This window comes from Aotus nancymaae, unplaced genomic scaffold (genome assembly GCF_030222135.1).
Source record: "Aotus nancymaae isolate 86718 unplaced genomic scaffold, 86718_ANA_hifiasm-v0.15.2.pri h1tg000004l, whole genome shotgun sequence".
Lineage (NCBI taxonomy): Eukaryota > Metazoa > Chordata > Mammalia > Primates > Aotidae > Aotus > Aotus nancymaae.
The window spans coordinates 13955604-13977507 of NW_026988415.1; the positions used below are offsets into that span (position 1 = coordinate 13955604).

The 21904-nt window shown below is 40.8% G+C and overlaps 1 pseudogene; it reads left to right on the top strand.

The window, feature by feature from the left end:
- The first annotated feature begins 6316 nt into the window (after positions 1-6316).
- LOC135277733 (histone-lysine N-methyltransferase SETMAR-like) overlaps positions 6317-21904 on the top strand; it is a 33313-nt pseudogene continuing 17725 nt past the window's right edge.

Sequence of the window (21904 nt, forward strand, 5' to 3'; positions counted from 1 at the left end):
TGCCTGTGATACTTCCACCACTGTTCTCTCTGCGCAGCCTTTACACTTGGGAGGTTTGCAAACCTAGATTCTGAATCAACTCACACATTTATTTATTGATTGATTGATTCATTCCTGTATTTATTTTTATAAATAAATAAAGAGGATCTCGCTTGATGACCTAGGCTGGAGTTCAGTGGCCCCATCATAGCTGCCTGCAGTGTCCAGCTCCTGGGCTCAAGCGATCCTCCCACCTCAGCCTCCTAAGTAGCTGGGACTACAGGGGCATGCTCTTAACTCACGTTTATTGAGCATCTATGAAGTGCCAGGCACCCATGGTAGCCTTGTTTAATCTTTGAATTAATTATGGCAGATGGCATTATATTCAATTTTCAGTAGAGGAAACTGCAGCTCCCTGAGATTAGGGTAACAATGGTGGATGCTCTCAGGTCTGGCTCTGTGAAGAGACTCAATAAGTGGCCAACCACACTTGATTGACTACTTCATATGACACAATTTTTAAATTTGGACATGTGTATTCCTGGCAAGTACTATGCACAATGTGGAATCCGGGGCTTCAGTGAGTTTGCAATTTCATTGAGGAGAGATGATGACATATACATGTATAATATTTTATATATTCTGGCTGGGTGCAGTGGCTCATGCCTGTAATTCCAGTATGTTGAGAGGCCGAGGTGGGTGGATCATTTGAGGTCAGGAGTTTGAGACCAGCCTGGCCAACATGGTGAAACCCTGTTTCATCTAGACTAAAAATAAAAAAATTAGCCAGGCATGGTGGCGGGCACCTGTAGTCCCAGCTACTTGGGAGGCTGAAGCAGGAGAATTGCTTGAACCCAGGAGGCAGAGGTTGTAGTGAGCTGAGATCACACCACTACACTCCAACCTAGGCGACAGAGCAAGATTCTGTCTCAAAAAAAAAAGGTATTTTGCATATTCTTTATGTACACATTATATATATATGTGTGTATATATATATAAGTTCTGTGAATTGTATGTTTATATTTGATATATACACATTCAATAATATTCTCAGAGAAATAAGATTTTAAAAGAAGTCACATGGCAGTATGTGAATCAGGGACAAACAAGGATGCAAATTAAAAAGGGCTATGGAAACAAAGGTCTAGTGGTCTAGAAATTTAGGGGATTTTATGAACAAGGCACAAAGGAGGAAGAGAGGGAGTATGGATTGGAAGGAATGGTATGAACAAAGATTTAGCCAAAGATAGTACTATGTATGGTACATTTAAGACCATTCTGGTGGAATGTAGGAAATTAATGAAGAAGTAAGGATGAAAAAGATACTAGAAGCCTCCATTTCCATTCTGATACAAATATCAATGTAGAAGGGCAATGCCTACATGGGCTAGGGTACAAAAAATATAGGAGTGTTGAGGGCAGTGTGTTAGTTTTCTACTTCTGTGACAAATTTAGCAGCTTAAAACAACACAAGCATTTACTGTCTCACAGTTTCTATGAGTCAGGCGTCTGGGTTTAACTGGGTTCTCTACTTAATATCGTACGGCTGCAGTCAAATTGTCACCCAGGCTGTTTTGATCTGGAGATTCAACTGGGAAAAAATTGGCTTCCAGTCTCATAAGATTTCTGGCAGAATTCATTTCCTTGGGGCAGTATGCTGGTGACCAGAAGCCACCTTCAGGTCCACCTGCTGTGCAGGTCTCTGCCACATGACTTTTCTCCACTGGCTGTTCACAACATAGCTGCTTCTTCAGGGCCAGCAGAGAAATCTCTCACTCCAAGATGGAACCTTATATAATATAGATAATCTCAAGAGTGGCATCCATTACTTTGCCATATTCTATTGACTAGAAGCAAGTCACAGGTCCCACCCACACTCAAGGAAAGGATATTACACAGGATGTAACACCAAGGGGTGGAGAACATGGGACCACATTAGAATTCTCCCTAACAATAGATAGGGATGGGATCTTAAGATGGGGATGGGATTATTACCTGGAAACAAACTTTGCCTAGTTCACAGTTTTTGTGAGATGGAGTCTTGCTCTGTCACTCAAACTGCAATATAGCGGCGTGATCTCAGCTCACTGCAACCTCTGCCTTCCAGGTTCAAGCGATTCTCCTGCCTCAGCCTCCTGAGTAGCTGGGACCATAGGCATGCGCCACCATGTTCGGCTAATTTTTGAATTTTGAGTAGAAACAGAGTTTCACCATGTTGGCCAGGCTGGTCTCGAATTCCTGACTTCAAGTGATCCGCCCGCTTCAGCCTCCCAAATTGCTGGGATTACAGGTGTGAGTCACCATGCCCAGCCTGTTAAAGTCAATTCTGAGTAATACTATACAAACTTTCAGCCTACCAAATAAATGCATTGGGTTGATTGGTTGCTTAAACTATCCTTTGGTTAAAGAATTACAAGATTTCCTATTAGGAGTTTACATTTTATTTTGTGAATATCTATATGTGTATGTGTTTATGAGACAGGAGAATAAGGACTGCTGAGTCATGATATCCCCCAGTTTACAAATGGTATTTTAAGATGACATTTTAAAATCTCCTTTAGACTTTCCTCCCAACTTTTCAATGAGTGTGCCTTACTTTTATAATCAGAAAAGGGAATATGTTTAAAATTACATTAAAAGAATTGTAAAAAGTTCTTCCAACTTGAATATTACTGAGACAATTTTCAAAAATGACTTACCAGCATTAGTGAAGCACAAATAGTCTCAGTCACACAATGCTCCTGTGGTTGAGGATACGCACGGTCCCACAGAGTGACCCTCTAAGGACAAGATATTCTCCCCATGCAGGTGAATGCCTTTTAATGTATTTATTTTTTTCTAACAGGACATATTATTGATTCTTTTTGGCATAATCAAATGGAATTAAAATGATGTTAACATGGAATCTGAAAAACACTTGTGTCTCAGTATAAACTACAAAAATGGCAATATACAAAAAAAACCATGTAACGGATTTATGGGCTTATTCAGATTAAACCAAACCTCAAGCTGTCACCAAGAAGCTTCTCTTTGTCACTTCCTGGAGGAAAGTAAGCTCCTTATTATGCTAGAAAGTGTGTAGACTTCTCCACTGTGTTTCTTTGGCACACATCAACACTAAACCATACAGAGCCCTTTCTACATCTTTCTCTGCTACAGAACATCAGCCTCTTCATGTAATAGGTTCTTTCTGCCTCGGGTTTGTTTCTTGTACTAGAATGTTAACTACTTGAGAGCGGCTAGAGCCTATAACCAATGCCTGGTGCAAAGTACTTGCTCCGTAAATGGTTATTAAAAGAACTTGTCAAATGTGCTGTGTTTTTCATTCTTTCATCCTTTCCAGGTGCTTGGATATTATCCTGTAGCTCTTTTCCTAGGGTTACCCAGCCCTCCCATGTTGCACCCTGCCTGCCATCTCTCACAGGAGCAGGGTGGTAGGCCCAGCTGCCTCTTCCCTATGGATCCAGGGCCTTTTAGATTTGGGCTCCGGGAGGCCCCTTCAGACCAAGGTATTGAACTGACAGTCTTCACTGCCTGTCCAAAACTCTGCTAACTTCCCTTTTGTTCTACTCATGCTTCCTTATGAAATGGCTGTTTTTTGGGCCACTGCTCACTGTTCATCTCCTTCAGTCAAATCCTCTTCCCAACTGCTCCCAAATTTCAGACCCTATGGCCTACATTAAGCATCCTGTCTTCTTTTCAATTTTTTCACATTTTTTGAACTTGTGAGCTCTTGAAACAAGTTTCCTATTTCCTCTTCAAGTTCTTGCTCTTCATCTGCCTTTCATTCACTAGTAACCCCTAAATAAATTCATTTTACTACTACACCATACTCCCCCATGTCTGGAGTTACCAGATATCTCTCAGGAAGGAATTCCTACCAAATACTCCTCTCCTGGCCTTCATTCCCCTCATACAAATGTTCACAGACTTTGCCCCATGTTTACATTTAATATTGTGGTATGGTCCATTACCATACAGCTGATGCTTTGTTTCGGTAAGAGTTAGTTTGATTTTTTACTCTCCAAAGATTTGTCACCTCTTGTCTTTAAGCAGTTCCTAATCACTATATATATATTTTTTTTTTTTTTTTGAGACAGGGTCACACTCTGTCACCCAGGCTGGAGTGCAGTGGTGTGATCACAACTCACCAGAACCTCAACCTCCCCAGCTCAGGTGATCCTCCCACCTCAGCAACCTGAGTAAGTGGAACTACAGGTGCTTGCCACCATACCTGGCTAGTGTTTGATTTTTTTTTTTAATAAAGATGGGGTCTCACTATGTTGCCCAAGCTGGTCTTGAACTCCTGGACACAACCGATCATCCCAATTCAGCCTCCCTAAGTGCTGGGATTATAGGCGTAAGCCACCATGCCTGACCCTGATCACTACATCTTGACAAAAAGACCTTACTTACCCTTGTTACTACTCTCTCCCAAAGCCCGCCTTTCATGGTTTAGAAGGGAGTGAAATCTCCCCGTCTGGTTTCTCCACCACCTTTTCTCTCCTCAAGCCCATGCAATCTTTCTCTCCCTACACTTCATGGAAACGGCTCAGCGGTCCCCAGTGGCCTACTTTCGGCCAAGTCCAATGGTGTGTTCTGCATTTCCTTTGTTGACTGCAGAGCTACTTGTTACATGCCTTCCTGAGTTCCTACTCCCACTTACCTTGTTTTTCATCTCCTGCCATTTCTCCTGAGGTCTTCCCACACCTTGGACCATATGTTTACACCTTCACTGAATCTTAAACTTAAATCTTTGTCTCACTCCATGGCTACCTCTTTTCCTCTCACTGTGTCTACAAAGGACTGTGTTTTTCCACAATCTTTATTCATTTAGTCATTATTCAAAAACTTCTTGGGGCTGGGAGCGGTGGCTCACGCCTGTAATCCCAGCACTTTGGGAGGCCGAGGTGGGTGGATCACGAGGTTAAGAGATCGAGACCATCCTGGTCAGCATGGTGAAACCCCGTCTTTACTAAAAATACAAAAAATTAGCTGGGCATGGTGGCGCGTGCCTGTAATCCCAGCTACTCAGGAGCCTGAGGCAGGAGAATTGCCTGAACCCAGGAGGTGGAGGTTGCAGTGAGCCGAGATCGCGCCATTGCACTCCAGCCTGGGTAACAAGAGCGTAACTCTGTCTCAAAAAAAAAAAAACTTCTTGGGTGGAACTTCTATATGACAGGCAATGAGTATGCATGTGGGAAAAAGGGAAACGGCATATTTTGCAGTGGTTGAGAGCTTGGATTTAGGGGTTCAAATTCCAGCTCTGCCATTTGCCAGCTATGTGATCTGGGACAAGTTTACTTAAACTCTTTCTGCCTCAGCTTCATCATCTGTATAACGGTAAAAATAATAGCATTTCTTTGGATTGTAATGATGATTAAATGAATGAATACTTATTGTTTTATTTTTTTTTTTTGTAGAGACATGGTCTTGCTATGTTGCCCAGGCTGGTCTCAAACTCCTCGGCACAACCATTTCTCCTGCTTCAGCCTCCCAAAGTGTTGGGATTACAGGTGTGACCCACCATGCCCAGCCCATAAAGAGCTTATAAAAATGCTAAACACAGAGTAAGCTCTATTTGTGTTACATAAAAGCAAGAAGAGCTATAGTTCTGGCCTTTGTAGAGCTTTCATTCTAATGGAGGAAATAGTCAAAAGAATAGATGTGATATTATACTGAGTGCTGTGAGAGAAGAAATACAGGGCGTTATGGAAGCACCAAGAAGGAAATTATATTCTAGAGGGGGTGGAGATGTCAGGGGGGCATACAGAGAAGGTTTCTTGAAGGATCTGACTTTGCTTAGGAATTAGCCTGGTGAAGGAGGCGGTGGGGGGTGAGGAATAACACAGGCAAAGAGGAAGAGTGTCCCGGGCAGGGAATAGGACGTGGATGAGATGGTGAGAGAGACTGACAGAGACCCCTTGGAAAAAAGGAAAGTTCTGTGTAACTAATGCAGAGGAACTGGAGTGGGGAAATAGGAAGAGGGGAGAAATGGATAGGGACGAAGAGGTGAGCAGGAGGCAGATCATCCAGGGCCTTGTTGGCCCTGTAAGGAGTTGAATTTTATCGTGGAGTCAACAAGGAACCATTGAAGGATTCTCAACAGATCAGGTTTTGGTGATATCATTGTATCTTTAGTACAGAGAACGGGTTAGATGAGGACAAAAATGGAATCCAGAAGACAAGTGAGAAGTCTATTTCTGTAATTTCGGGGGCTGAATTGTAGTGGTGACAAGAGGATGGAGGGAAATGTATGGGTGCCAGGTACATTTAGATGGTAGGGTAGTCAGATCCTAGTCATTGACTGACATGGGGTGTAGGGAAAGGAGGAGTCATGTGTGACCCGCATTCTGACTTGGGTAATAGGGAAATTGTGGGGCCACTCACTGAGACACAAGACAAAGGAAGAGATGCATCTGGGGGCAGAGGTGGGCTATTCAACAAATATTTTTAAAGCAGTGCCAGGCATTGTTCCAGGAGGTAGATACACAGGCCAAGGTTCCGTGTGTTGGGGCATTTATAACAAATAAACAAATAAATATCTAGTATGTCAGATGGTGATAACTGCCATGGAAGAAATAAAGTCAGGTAAAAAGTTAATCTTTGTGCAGGGGGCAAGGTGAGTTTGACGTGTCTGTGGGCCACCCGAGTAAAAATAACTAGGAAGAAAACTGGCTGAGTAAAGTATAAAAATAAACCTCAAAGAGGGGAGAAGCTGCCCAGGCAGATTTTGGGGGAATACACTAGAGTTGTGAGTGCTTCATTTTTCAGGCACTAACTATGTACAAGGCAAAGGCCTTGGCACTTTGCACATCTTATCTCAAGGCACCAATCTTGTGAGGCAGGGCCAACTATTCTTCCCAGGTGAAGGTGAAGAAACTGGGGTCCCTGCGCCGGTCACCTGCCTGACCTCCGAGCCCAAGCTCTTTTTCTCCATTCTGCAGGAACAATACCAGAACGAGAGGGTATGTGCTGAGTGTTGAAGAGCCCAGACACACATTAGAAGAAGCCCAGCATGGAACCAGCTCACCAGGAGAGAATCTCAGGGAGTCTGGGCACTGCCCCGTAGGGCAGCAGGATGTAGAGGGGCCAGACAGAGGACAGTGAGAGTGAGTCATCCAGGCATGAAGACTGCCCTCCCCCAGCCCACAAAAGACTGGCCTTGGATACCCATCTTGTAGGACTGCATGGGACCTGAGTTTGCTGTGATCTGCCTACGGACACTTGTTCTACCTGTGCTCAGGAAAATCTCTTTCTGAAACCTGATGAGAGAAGGACTGGTGAGGGGTGAGGGGTGGTGGCAATGTTGGGGTCCCCAGAGAGCTGAGGTGAGAGCCAGACATCTGTTGATCAAGGGCAGCCAAATGCCTAGCACAATCCTTAGTGGCTTCCTTCTGCTCAGGGCCCAGGCACAGCAAGTTATGCGGACATTTATAGACTTGGTTACTCTGAGAGGTGGCGTAGGCTAAAAATAAAAATAGCTGGTGACGAAAGTTGGCCCAGGGCAGCCCGCACAAAGCTCCCCAGCGAGTCATGCCACTTGGGTAACTTCCTCTCCCAAGTCAGGGTGTTGGAGCCTCTGGGCTGAGTGAGGCCCTAGAATCTTGGTCTCTCCCCTTCACATTTTCTGTGGTGTTCTCCTCATACTTCACCACCCTGAAGCCACTGTCCATGCTCTCCTGTGGAACTCACAGGCAAGAGGGGCATTATTTTGTGCGTGAAACACCAGGGATGTATGCAGGGCATAGAGAGTAAATTCTAAGCATGCTGGTGGGGAGGACCAACCTTGCCACAGCCAACCTCAGCCTCTCCTGCCTCCAGAAACCTAGACACTTCTGTCTCTCTCCTCCTCCACATCCACCAGACTATCAGGTACTGTTCAATTCCTACCTTCTGTATCACTTGAATTCATCCCCTCACTGCTTTTCTCCTGGCTGGGTTCTTTGCATCTTATTTAGTCCATAGTACTGACATGTCTGTAGTTTCCCTTTTAACTTCTGGGGAGGATTAGTACCGTGAAAAATCCTTAAACAGCTTCTACACCAAGACATTTACATGAACAAAAAAGAAACATTTTGATTCTTGCTAAAGCATAAGTTTCATCATTCTTCCCTCTTCTACTTAAGGCTACATTTTCTAAATGACAACATTTAAACTATGTTTGAACACGTCCTTTATTTTATTTTTACCTTCTATTTTATTTTAGGTTCGGGAGTACATGCGAAGCTTTGTTATATAGGTAAACTCATGTCACGGGAATTTGTTGTCCTAAGCCTAGGATCCAAAGGTTATTTTTTCTGCTCCTCTCCCTCCTCTCACCCTCTGCCCTCAAGTTGGCTCCAGTGTCTGTTTTTCCCTTTTTTGTAGAACATGTCCTTTAAAATGTAACAATAGTAGGATCATATTTTTACTTAGGTGTAGTGAGAACCCCTATACTTAGTTTATTTGTCATAAATCACTTAATTTTCCCAATTTTGCCAGTTTCCCTTCTACCACATGGAGAATGAGGAACTCTTGATAGCAGAGCTGGCTAGCCTTGTATGGCCACAGAAATCACTTACTTAGTGTTCAGTTCATCAGATATTTACTTAGGCCTGCTCTACTTGACACTTTGTTAAATGCCTGCGATGAAAAGATAAACAGGACATGGCTTCTGCCTTGATGAGCTTCTATTCCACTGGGGAAGGCCAAAATAGAAACAAATATTTTCAGTACAATGTGGTAAATGCTCTAAGAGAGAGAGAGAGACAGAGAGAGAGAGACAGAGAGAGAGAGAGAGAGAGAGAGAGAGAAACGCACATGGTTCCATGTGATCACAGAAGGGTAGGACTTAGCCAGTTATTAAGGAAAGCCTCGTGGAGGAGGTGGTATCTGAACTTGACCTGAAAGGAAGAAGAATTCGTGATGAAAAAGGGAGACAGTTGAAGCCCGGTATGGTGGCCCACGCCTGTAATCCCAGCAGTTTGAGAGGCCAAAGTGGGCGGATCACTTGAGGTCAGCAGTTTGAGACCAGCCTGGTCAACATGGTAAAACCTTGTCTATATAAAAAATACAAAAATTATCCTGGTGTAGAGGCAGGAGAATCTCTTGAACCCAGGAGGCAGAGGCTGCAGTGAGCCAAGGTCATGTCACTACCCTCCATCCTGGGCGACTGAGCGAGACTTGGTCTCAAAAAAAAAGAAAAAAAAAAAGAAAGAAAGAAAAAGAGAAGAAGTTGTCTCCCCAAATAAAAGGACTGGTAGGAGCCAGGGTCTGAGGTCTTGAAACAGATTAATGCGTGTGGTGGCCCCAACTAGTGTTCTGCTAAGGGGCTCTTTATTGGCCACTGCACCCATCCCACAGCTGCTGTGAATGTCGGCTGCCCCCTCCCCTTCTCTGGAAAGTTGCTCTCAAGAAAGGGAGGCTCTTTGGCACCAAGTCACATCTCCCCCCACTCCCCACAACCTGCAACCAATGACTGCCTGACAAAGATGGGATCATTGTGGTGTCACCCATGCTTCCGAGCTTTGGAGAAGCAGCAGAGCCCTGACTCCAAGTGAGTCCACATTCTTGCTTAGGTTCCTCCCCTGCCCTATCCTGCTTCCCGCACCCGCTTCTTCCTGAAACTCTCCTGTAGTAAATTACAAGGACCTTAATCCCTGCTTCTAGAGAAGCTGACTTCAGATAGTATGTTCAAAGAACTTCTAGACATACCTTGTACTTCTTGGCATACCTTCTACTTAAGGTGTGAGTTAAGGAATAGTTGGAAGATTAAACCCAAGAATTAGGCAAAAAACCAGAGCACAGAGGACTTTGTATGCCATGTTAAAGACTTTTTGAGTCTTTTTAATTTTTATATTGAGCCTTTTAAAGACTAAAGCACCCTTCCTCAAATCATGGTCCCCCCCTTAACAATGGAGCTTCCCCACCTTTAGTGAGTTACTCATTTAGGTAAGGCGCTGGGGGCTACTGGGTTCCTTAGCTAAATGCCTATCTTTCTCAAAGTGATAATTCATTAAGCCATGAATAGTTTAATTCGCCTTAAAGTACGATGCGGTGTGACAGATTCATTTTTAAAAGATGGCCATACCTATACATTTATCCCAGCCTACATTCCCTTACAACGTAATGTGACTAACACTCTTCCCACTAGGAGGTGAGATCTGTGTTCCCACTCTTAAATGTGGGGAAGGGGGCTTATAACCACACTGGTCAGTGGTGTACAGTGGCAGCAATGCTGCGTGATGTCCAAGGCAAGCTTCTAAAAGGAAATATGGCTTCCATCTGGATCTCTTTCTCTCTCTCTTTTTCTCTTTCTGTCTGAATGCTCTCTTTTGGAACCCAGCCACTATGTTGTGAGGAAGCCAGGCCACATGAAGAGGCTCCATGTTAGTGTTCTGGCTGACAGTCCCAGCTAGGCTCCCAGCTGACACCAGTCACCAGCCTGACATCAGTTGTGAGATATGTGAGTGAAAGAGCCGTCAGATGATTCTAGCTCTCAGCTTTTGGATCTTCCAGCCGAGGACACAGACATCATGAAGCAGAAACAACTTTTCCTTGCTGAGCATAAGTCTGAATTCCTGATCCACAGAAGCCATATACATAATAAATGATTACTGTTGTTTCAAACCACTAAGTTTGGGGGTAACTTATTTTGTAGGCAACTAATACATTTTTCTAGGCTCTGAAGCTATGATACCCCTTTAAAATCAGCTCCTCTGGCTTCCCTACTCAGGTTAATGCTATCTCCAGAGTTCTTTCAGTGACTGAGCTTTTTTTTAACTCACCCTTATCTCTGCAGTTACATAGAATTAGTTGTCAGGTCCTATAGCTTTTCCTTTCTACAGTGTCTCTGCCATTTATCCTTGTCCTTGGTATTTGCCTTTCTCCAGATTAAACTAAGGCCCAGCCCTAATTGTTCTTATACTCCCGCTCTAAAACTGTCAACTGTCACAAAAACACAGCTTCCAGATGGAATTTCAGATATCTATTCCAAATGTATATATTCTAAACATATATATCCTGAATATATATATATATATACAGCTACAGAAATAATTGTTCACTTGTTCATTGTAACAAGTTCAGATTTGTGATAACACAGATGTGTACCCAAAAAAGCAAATGTCTCACTCATCAGAGGTAATTACTGTTAACATTTGAAATGTTAATTCCAGACATTTTTCTCGGTGTGAGAATGTGTGTATTCCAGATATGCATGTCTATGTCTATATACATACATGTCACAAACATTTTTGCAAAAATAGGAACATAGCTCACATATTGTTCTGCAATTTAGTTTAGAGTTTTCTTTTAACCTAATGTTACTTTCTGGATATCTTTTTATGACAGCAGATACAGATCTACTTCATTCATTCAAAAAGTTGTATAGTATTGGACCATCATTTAAGGCTTTCAAAAGGATACTGATTATATAAGTTATAATATACTATTGGCTATCCATTTCCATGAGTTCCACATCAGCTGATTCAACCAACCACAAATGGAGAATATTTTTAAAATAAGAATCAACAATAAAAATAATACAAGTTTTAAAACAATACAGTATAGCAATTATTAATATAGCATTTACATTGTTTTCATTATTGTAAGTAATCTACAGATGATTTAAAGTATATGGGAGGATGTGTGTAGATGATGTGCAAATACTGCCATTTTATGTAAGGTACTTGAACATCCCCCAACTTAGGTATCTGATGGGGTCCTTGAACCAGTCCCCTGTGAGAGGGATACCAAGGGACACGTGTATACATACAATATAATACCATGCAATCATTAAAATAGACGAGGTAGATATTTAAAGTGTTGACACAAAAAGATGTTCAACATATTAACTAAAAAAGACAGAAGGTATAGTGTGATTCCATTTTTGTATATATGCATAAAAGATCTGGAAGTATATACACCACAGAAGATATTTCTAGGAAGTACAAGAGTCTGTGAATAACTTTAATTTTTTTCTTTGTTGTTTGAATTTTTTAAAAAGCTGTCAGAAGGGAGATTTTCCATTTTGAAAAACATTGCATAAATGTTGTAAATGTTAGAAATGTGCTACATATAGATAAAAGGAAGAAGGAGCAAGATGGGAGAAATGATGAGAAAGCAGTTAGAAATCTGCAGTTGGCACGAATTCACATCTGTTAACTGTGGGAACTAACTGCACATACATAATTAGACTTAAAATCGAATGGACTTTACAAATACACAGACCATTTCCCAATGTTTAACACAGCAGAAATACACTTAATTACTCCTTGACAAACATGTGTGATAAATTAAAATTCTGGTTAAATTAACTCTAGTCTAATAAACTACCAAAACAATGAGATATTTGAAAAGATAACAATATTCAATTAAAAGATAAAAAGATTTCCTTGGCTTCTCATCATTTAAGGCTATTTCCCAAATTTGCTTGAACATCAAAATCACTCCAGGAAATAAAATGGAGATTTCTCAAAGAACTGAAAGTAGATCTACCATGCATTCAATCCCACAATCCCACTACTGGGTATCTATTCAAAGGAAAGTAAATCATTATATGAAAAAGACATTTGCACGCATACATTTATTGTAGCAGAATTCACAATTGCAAACATATAAAACCAACCTAAGTGCCCATAAACCAATGAGTGGATAAATAAACTATGGTATATACTGAGTATATATGGAATACTACTCAGCCATAAAAATAATAAAATAATGTCTTTTGCAGTAACTTGGATGGAATTGGAGGCCATTATTCTAAGTGAAGTAACTCAGGAATGAAAAACCAAAATACTGTATGCTGTCACTCACAAGTGGGAGCTAAGCCATGGGTACACAAAGACATACAGAGTGGTATAATGGACATTGGCGACTCAGAAGAGAGGAGGATGAAAGGTGGAAGAGGGATAAAAAACTACATATTGGGTACAAATGTACACTACTCGGGTGACAGATGCACTAAAATTTCAGACCTCACCACTGTGCAAGTCATTCATGTAACCAAAACCCACATGTAGCCCTAAAGTTATTGAAATTAATAAAAAAACAACCACCAACAAAATCACTCTAGGTATTGTTTAATTTAAAAAAACAGATTAGAACTCTGTATTTTTAACAAGTTCTCAGGTGATTCTTCTGCTCAGAAAAAGTTTAGAAAACATTGGCTTACAGAAATAAATACAAATCCTTTACCTGGACTTTAAAAAAAATCTCAGTCATTCCTGCCAGCATTTCCAACTTCTTGTGAGGTATAATGCTGCATTGTTTCAGTTACTGGAGTATGTTGGATATCACCTGGGAGGGATTTTTTTTATTGCAATAGAATTCACATACCATAAAATTCATCTTGTTGAAGAATACAATTCAATGGTGTCTAGTGTATTCACAAGGTCATATAGCCATCACAGCTCTCTAAGTCCAGGACACTTCTTCACCTCCAAAAGGAAACCACTCTATAGCCACTAGCAGTCACTTTCTCTTTCCTCCATCTTATTCCGTTTTCTGTTGCTTATTACAGAATATCTGAAACTAGGTAATTTATTTTAAAAAACAATTCATTTCTTGCAGTTATGGAGACTGAGAAGTCCAACGTTGAGGGGCTGCATCTGGTGAGAGCCTTCTTGCTGGTGGGCACTTTCTAGAGTCCCAACATGGCAAGGTGGCTGAGCATGCTTGCTCAAGTCTCTCTTCCTCTTGTCATAAAGCCACTAGTCTTGGCTGGGCCCAGTGGCTCACATCTGTAATCCAAGCACTTTGGGAGACCGAGGTGGGATGATCACTGAGGCCAGGAGTTCAAGATCAGCCTGGGCAACATAGGGAGACCCCATCACTACAAAAAATAAAAAGCTGAGCCGGGCATGGTGACATGCACCAGTAGTCCTGGCTACTTGGAAGGCTAAGGCAGAAGGATTACTTGAGCCCAGGAATTGGAGGCTGCAGTGAGCTCTGATCCCATCACAGCACTCCAGCCTGGATGACAGAGTGAGACCCTGTTTCTATAAATAAATAAATAGATAAATAAATAAAACAAGTCACTAGTCTCACTCCCATGATAACCCATTAATCCATTAACTATTTAATCCATTATTGTATTAATCCATTCATGATGGGAGGGCCCTCATGATCCAATTGCCTCTGAAAAGCCCCATTTCTCAATACTGCCACTTTGAGGTTAAGTTTCAACATGAGTTTTAGAGAAGACATTCAAACCATAGCACCCCCCTGCCACAACACTACCAGCTCTGAAAACCACTAGTTTGGGCTCTATGGATTTGCCTATTCTAGACATTTCATGTACATGGAATCATATACTATGTGACCTTTCATGAGTGGCTCCTTTTACTTCACATAATGCTGTCAAGGTTCATCCATGTTGTAGCGTGCATAGTATTTCATTTCTTTTTATGGTTAAGAATTATTCCATTGTATAAATATAACACATTTTTATTATCTATTCATTAGTTGATGGACATTTAGGTTATTTCCACTTTTTAGCTATTATAAATAACTCTTCTGTGAACATTCATGTCTAGGAAACTTTTAAAACTAAAGAATTCCCAGGTCTCACTCCACATCAACAGAATCAAAATATCTGGAGGGTAAGAATAGGTGGTGCCTGGACATTCTTTAAAATAATAATAATAATAATAATAAGCTCACCAAATGATTCTAACAAGCAGTCAAAGTTGAGAATCATTGAGCTAGATATCTTAAGGCAGTAGTCTTAAAATGTGATCCTTAAATCAGCAGTATTGGATAGGATTTGTTAGAAATTACAAATTCCCAACCCCCACCCACATTTGCTCAATCAGAATATCTGGGACATGAGCCCAGAAATCTGTTTAAACAAGTCCTCCAGGAAATTATGATGCACACTCATTTGAGAACCACTGGACATCACATTAATATCTTAAAATTCCCCAAATTCTGAATATCAAAATAAATTTGGAGACTTCCATTTATAGAAAGATAGAGTAGATATCCCCCCCCACACACACTATTCTTCCCACTAAGTACAACTAAAAACTTTTAACTTTAAAAAATAGAACAAGCTGGGTACAGCAGCTCACCCCTGTAATCCCAGCACTTTGGAAGGCCAAGGTGAGAGGATCACTTGAGTCCGGGAGTTTGAGACCAGCCTGGGCAACATAGTGAGATCCTATCTCTCAAAAAAAAATCAGCTGGTTGTGATGGCACATGCCTGTAGTCCTAGCTATGTGGGAGGCTGAGGTAGGAGGATTGCTTGAGTCTCAGAGGTTGAGACTGCAGTGAGATGTGATCATGCCAATGCACGTCAGCCTAAAGAGACAGAGTGAGAGCCTGTCTCAAAAAATAATAATAAAAACATAAGACATTGAAAAGTGGAAAAAAGGTGGCAAATGGGGTAGGGACCTTGGACCTATGGCACTGCATGGTAGTGATTTCTTTCAGTTTCCTTTTTGCCTCACATATCCCAGACTGAGTACTAGGGAAACTGGTAACCCCAAGTGCCAAAAGGTGTAGACAAAAAAGCCCCAAAGACAGCCTGGTCTCTTTAGCTGGAGGCCAAGGAAAGGGGCAATCTAGCAAGAGTGGAAACTTTTAGGTAATAACCGCTCTACTCCAGCCAAACCCCGTAGAAAATACTGTGACATAATACATCCATGCAAGTAAATTCCTAGTGGGGTACCTAGACTTTCATCCTTAACAGGCTTAACAAGGTGCTTCAGTGCACCTTCTAGGGCAGTGGCAGAGGAGGCCTAGCGGAGAGTCAGGACTTCATCACACCCAGTAGAAAATAATCCACTGCACACTCCCATACCTGCCTTGTGTCAGTGACTCCGGATGAAAAGCTGTATTAAGGCATTGTAACCCCTCCCAGACAGTTAGGTATAAAGGAGACCGTATGAGGAGCCAGAACTACCAATGCTTCATAGCAGTAATGACCCCATCACCCTCCACAGGTATCAGTGGAGGCCAACTGGTGAGCCTGGACTTCTTCCATCTGTCAGTAAGAAGGCAGTGTCTCCCTTTTCCCTGCTAAAACAGTGTTATAGGAAACCAGCTAAAACCAAAGGTTTAAGAGCCAAAGTCTCTGACATAATATAAAAATGTCCAAGATTCAATAAAAACTCACTTGTTATGCAAAGAACCAGGAAGATCTCTAACAACGGAGAAAGATAATCAGTAGATGACAACTATTGTTGATGACAGAGATGTTAGCATTAGCCAAAAAATATTTTAACGGGGTCATTAAAAAAATGCTTCTAGAAGGGCCAGGCATAGTGGCTCATGTCTGTAATACTAGCACTTTGAGAGGCTAAGGTGGGAGAATTGCTTGAGCCCAGGAGTTCAAAACCAGCTTGGGCAATATAGTGAGACTCTGTCTCTACAAAATGTTTTATTGAAAAATTAGCTGGTTGTGATGCTGTAAGCCTGTTGTCCGAGATACTTGGGAGGCTGAAGTGGGAGGATTGCCTGAGCCCAGGAGTTCAAAGTTGCAGTGAGCCATGATCCCATCAGTGCACTCCAACCTGGGTAACAGAGCAAGACCCTGTCTCTCAAATAAACAAATACATACACACAACATGGAATACTATGCAGTCATAAAAAAGAGGAAGACCATGTCCTTCATAGCAATAAGGATGGAGATGGAGGCTATTATCCTAAGTGAGCTACTGCAGGAACAGAAAACCAAATAATGTGTGTTCTCACTTATAAGTGGGTGCTAAACATTGAGAACACATGGACACAAATAAGGAAACAACAGACACTTCGGCCTACGTGAGAGTGGAGGATGTATGGAGGGAGAGGATTAAAAAAACTACCTATTGGGTACTATGCTCATTACCTGGGTGACAAAATAATCTGTACACCAAACTCCTGTGATATGCAATTTACCTATATAACAGACCTGCACAGGTACCCCGAACCTAAATTAAAAGTAAAAATAATAGAAAATACCAGAAAAGAAATAAAAGATGTAAAGAGAAAACGAAATTGAAATTTTAGAGTTGAGAAACACAAAAGGAATACAATCCACTAAGAATCCTAAATGTGTATGCACCGAACTGCAGAGTTGAAGAATTAGTGAACCAAAAACTGATAGAACTGAAAGGAAAATTAGGTCCACAGCTGTAGCTGAGATTTCAACAGCCCTTTCTCAACAAGTAGTAGAATGACCATGCAGAACATCACCAAAGACATAAAAGAGCCCAACAACACCATCAACCGAAAGAATCTTATCAACATTTATAGAATACTCTATCCAACAACAGGGAAATGCATGTTCTTTTCAAGCTCCCATGAAACATAATACCAAGATAGACTATACTCTAGGCCATGAAACAAACCTCAACAAATTTAAGAGAATTAAAAGTGTTGAGAGTTTATTCTCTGCCAGAATAAGATCTAACTAGAAATTAGTAAGAGAAAGATAACAGGAAAATTTCTAAACATTTGGAAACTACAGAACACATTTCTAAGTAATCCATGTATCAAAGAAGAAGCCTCAGGGAAATAAAAAATACATTGAACTAAGTTAAAATGAAAATACCACATGCTATAATTTATGGGACCCCACTGAAGTAGAGTTAAAGAGAAAATGTATTGTACTAAATGCTTACATTAGAAAAAAGGATCAAATCGATAATCTAAGCTTCCACCTTAAGGGTCTAGAGAAAGAAGGGCAAAACAAAGCCAGCAAGGAGAAGGAAAGAAATAACAAAGAGCAGAAATCAGTGAAATTGAAAATAGAAAAAAAAAGGTACAGAAAATCAATGGAACAAAAACTTGCTTCTTTGAAAAAGTATATAAAATTAACAAATCTCTAGCAATACTGAAAAAGAAAAAAAAAAAAAAGCCGGGTGCGGTGGCTCACACCTACAATCCCAGCACTTTGGGAGGCCTAGGTAGGTGGATCAAGAGGTCAGGAGTTCAAGACCAGCCTGGCCAAGATGGTGAAATCCTGTCTCTACAAAAAATACAAAAATCAGCCAGTTGTGGTGGCAGGCGCCTGTAATCCCAGCTATTTGGGAGGTTGAAGCAGAAGAATTGCTTGAACCTGGGAGACAGAGGTTTCAGTGAGCCAAGATTGCACCACTGCACTCTAGCCTGGGCAACAGAGCAAAAGTCCATCAAAAAAAGAAAGAGAGAGAGAGAGAGAGAAAGTAAAGAAAAAGAAAGAAAGAAAGCAGGAAAGAAAGAAGGAAAGAGAAGAAAGAAAGAAAGAAAGAAAGAAAGAAAGAAAGAAAGAAAGAAAGAAAGAAAGAAAGAAAGAAAGAAAAAGGTGGCACAAATTACTAACACCAGGAATGAAACAAGGTATCACTACTGACTCTGTAGCCATTAAAAGAACATAATAAAAGAATACTATAAACAACCATAAATGCATATATTTGAGAACTTAAAGTGGATCTATTATTTGAAAAGCACAAACTGCCAAAACTCACTCAATATAAAATAGAGATTTTGAATAGTACTGTAATTATGAATGAGATTGGATTTGTAATTTTAAATCTCCCTAAAAATACATCTCCTGGCCCAGTGATCTCACTGGAGATGTTTACCAAGTGTTTAATGAACAATTCACACAAATTATCCACATATCTTTCAGAAAAGGGGAGGGGAATGCATTTTCAACTCTGTTTATGAGGCCAATTTTTCCCTGATACCAAAACCAGACAAAGTGCAAAAACAAATAATATCACTATAGACCAAGATCCCTCATAACTTAGACACAAAAATACTAAAAAATATTGGCAAATAGAATTCAGCACTATGTAACAATTCTACACCATAACCAATGGAGTGTATTCCAGAGATGCAAGGCTGGTTCAGTATTTAAAAATCAATCAATGTAATCAACCATAATTGCTGCCTAAAGGAGAAAAACCATATGATTCTATTAAGTAATGAAAAAAAAAATTTGACTAAATCCAACATCTATTCATGATTTTTTAAACCCTCAAAAATAGGAAGAGAGGATAATTTCCTCAACTTGATAAAGAGCATCAACAACAACAAAAACCAACGTTTCATGTTAGCTGTATGTTGTTCAGCTAACATCTTTCTCCATCTTACTTAATGAGGAAAGAACGAATGATTTGTTTTACAAAGATGCAAAAGCAATTCAATGGAGGAATGACAGGTTTTTCAACAAATGGTAATAGTGTAATTAGATATCCATAGGCAAAAAAATTAATCTTGATCTAAACCTTATACCATGTACATAAATTAACTCATGACCCCCAAAAAACGTGATTCATTTAAAAAAATTGATAAATTGGACATTATCAAACTGAAAAACTTCTGCTTTGTGGAAGAACCTGTGAAAAACATGACAGACTGGAAGAAAATATTTGCAAACCACATATCTAACACAGTACTAAGTGTCTAGAATATATAATGAATTTTTAAAACTCAACAGTAACAAAGCAAAAAATTCAATTAGAAAATGAGAAAACCAAATGAACAGACATTTCACTGGAGACAATATACAAATGGAAAATAAGCCAATAAAAAGATGTTTGTTTTGGCCTTTTCTTGTGCTATTATAGCAGATTAGCTGAGATTGGGTGGTTTATAAAGAACAGAAATTTCTTTCTTTTTATTTTACCTATTTTTCAGTTGATACATAATGATTATACAAATTTCTAGGGTACAGTTCTGGAGTCTGGGAAGTCAAAATTTGAGGACGCTGTGTCTTGTGAGGGCTTTGTGGCTGCATCATCCCATGATGGAAGGTGGAAGGGCAAGAAAACATGTGTGAGACAGAGAGGAGGGAAGGGGATCCAAACTCATCCTTTTATCAGGAATCCACTCCTATGACAACTAACCTACTTTCATGGTAACTGCATTAATCCATTCATGAGGGCAGAGCTCTCATGGGCCTCATCACTTCTTAAAGGTCCCACCTCTCAGTACTGTTGCATTGAGGATGAACTTTTCAACACAAAAACTATAGGGGACACACGCAAGCCATAGCATTATTCAACATCATTAGGCAGTAGGAAAATGAAGTTAAAACAAGAACGAAGTATCATTATAGTACAGTTATCGGAATGGCTAAAATCAAAAGAAAATAGTAACAACACCAAATGCTGGAGAAGATGTAGAGAAACTAGATCACTCATACATTGCTGATGGGAATGTAAAATGGTATAGCCCCTGAAAAACAGTTTGTAAATTTCTTTAAAACCAAACATATACTAATTATATGACCCATGATAAGTGCCATCCCTGGGCATTCATGACAGAGAAATAAAATCTGACCTCCACACTAAAACCTGGCACTGTTAGCCAGGCATGGTGGCTCATGCCTGTAATCCCAGCACTTTGGGAGGCCAAGGTGGGCAGATCACTGGAGGCCAGGAGTTCAAGACCAGCCTGGACAACGTGGCAAAACCTTGTCTCTACTAAAGAAGAAAAAATACAAAAATTTGCTGGGCATGGTGGCACATGTCTGTAATCCCAACTACTCAGGAGGCTGAGGCAGCAGAATTGCTTGAACCTGGGAGGCAGAGGTTGCAGTGAGCCAAGATGGCGCCACTGCACTCCAGCCTGGGCGACAGATGAGACCCTGTCTCAAAAACAAAACCAACAACCAAATGAACAAACAAACAAAAACAACAATAAAACCTGGCAGTATTAAGTTGTAGTGCTCCAGACCAGGAAATGAGAATGGTGGTATGGGCCTGACCCTTTCTAGCCCATTTCCACCTATTAAACTTTCACCAATCCTTAAAAATATTTAAATATCAGCAATTTCATATTTTTTACCTAAATGCCTCTGTCATGGCACCTTTTTACTTTTACCATGACTTTCAGTTATTCATGCACAGCTTTTGTCTCCCCTAGAAGGCTGTGAGGTCCTTTATTTACTCTTTCTCTGTGTAATCCACCACATCATCTAGAACAGGGCTTTGTAGTCCCAGTTGCTGGGAGTGGCCAATTTGTAGTACCCAAGGTTCTGAGACTGTGGTGTGCCTCAGAGCCATGGAGGATGCTTGTTTCAATGCAGAAATATGGGCCTCATTTCAGATCTAAAGAATCAAAACTTGTGTCTGTAGAATCCAAAAGTCTGCATTTAACAAACTCCTCAGCAGATGCAGGCAGAGGATCACACAGTGAGAGCCCCTGGCTAAGGCTGAAGCTTTCAGCTGAGAGTAAGGTCTTGTTAAAAATTACAGATGTCCAAGTCTGATTATATCTTGCAATATTCTTTTTTATACAGCATCTATACAGCATCTCAACATTGGCTATACGTAAGAATCGCCTTGGGAACTTTAAAACATTTGCATGCCCAGACCACACGCCAGAACAACTACATCAGAATCTCTGGGGGAGGGCAGCCCAGCGTATCAGTATTTTTTAAACCGCCTTAAACAATTCTATTGTACAGCTATAGTTGGGAAACCACAGTGAAAATAGAAAGGGTAGTAACATGATCAGAATTCACTCTACAGTAGCAAGAAAGCAGAGAGAAGCAAAGTGATCAAGCCAGGATGATACTTCTTGGTACTTGCTAGGCCTTTAAGTGTGAACGTGGAGATGGAGTAGGTAGAGCTACTGCTACAGATTGAGCCCTGGATTACCACTACACTCTGGACGTTATGTGGCACTTTGCCTATTTTGTTTATTTTCTCTTGCCCTACACACTAGAATGTGAACTCCACAAAGGCAGGAACTATCTTGTTCCCTGCTGTCTCCGCAACACACAGTGCTATTCAAGTATGTGTGAAATGAATCAAAAAGAGTTACATTCGAGGACCACCTGCCTCAAAATTGCCTGGGGCACTCATTAAAACAACAGATGCCCTTCACTGTTGCACTGTTGCTCTTCTTTCTGCTCTGTCCAGTAGAACATACATTCTCCACTAATATTCCCTTTTCTTACTCATTAGGCCAGCCTTCATAATCATCCCAAATAAAACCCTTTCAAGCTAGTTACTAGGATGAG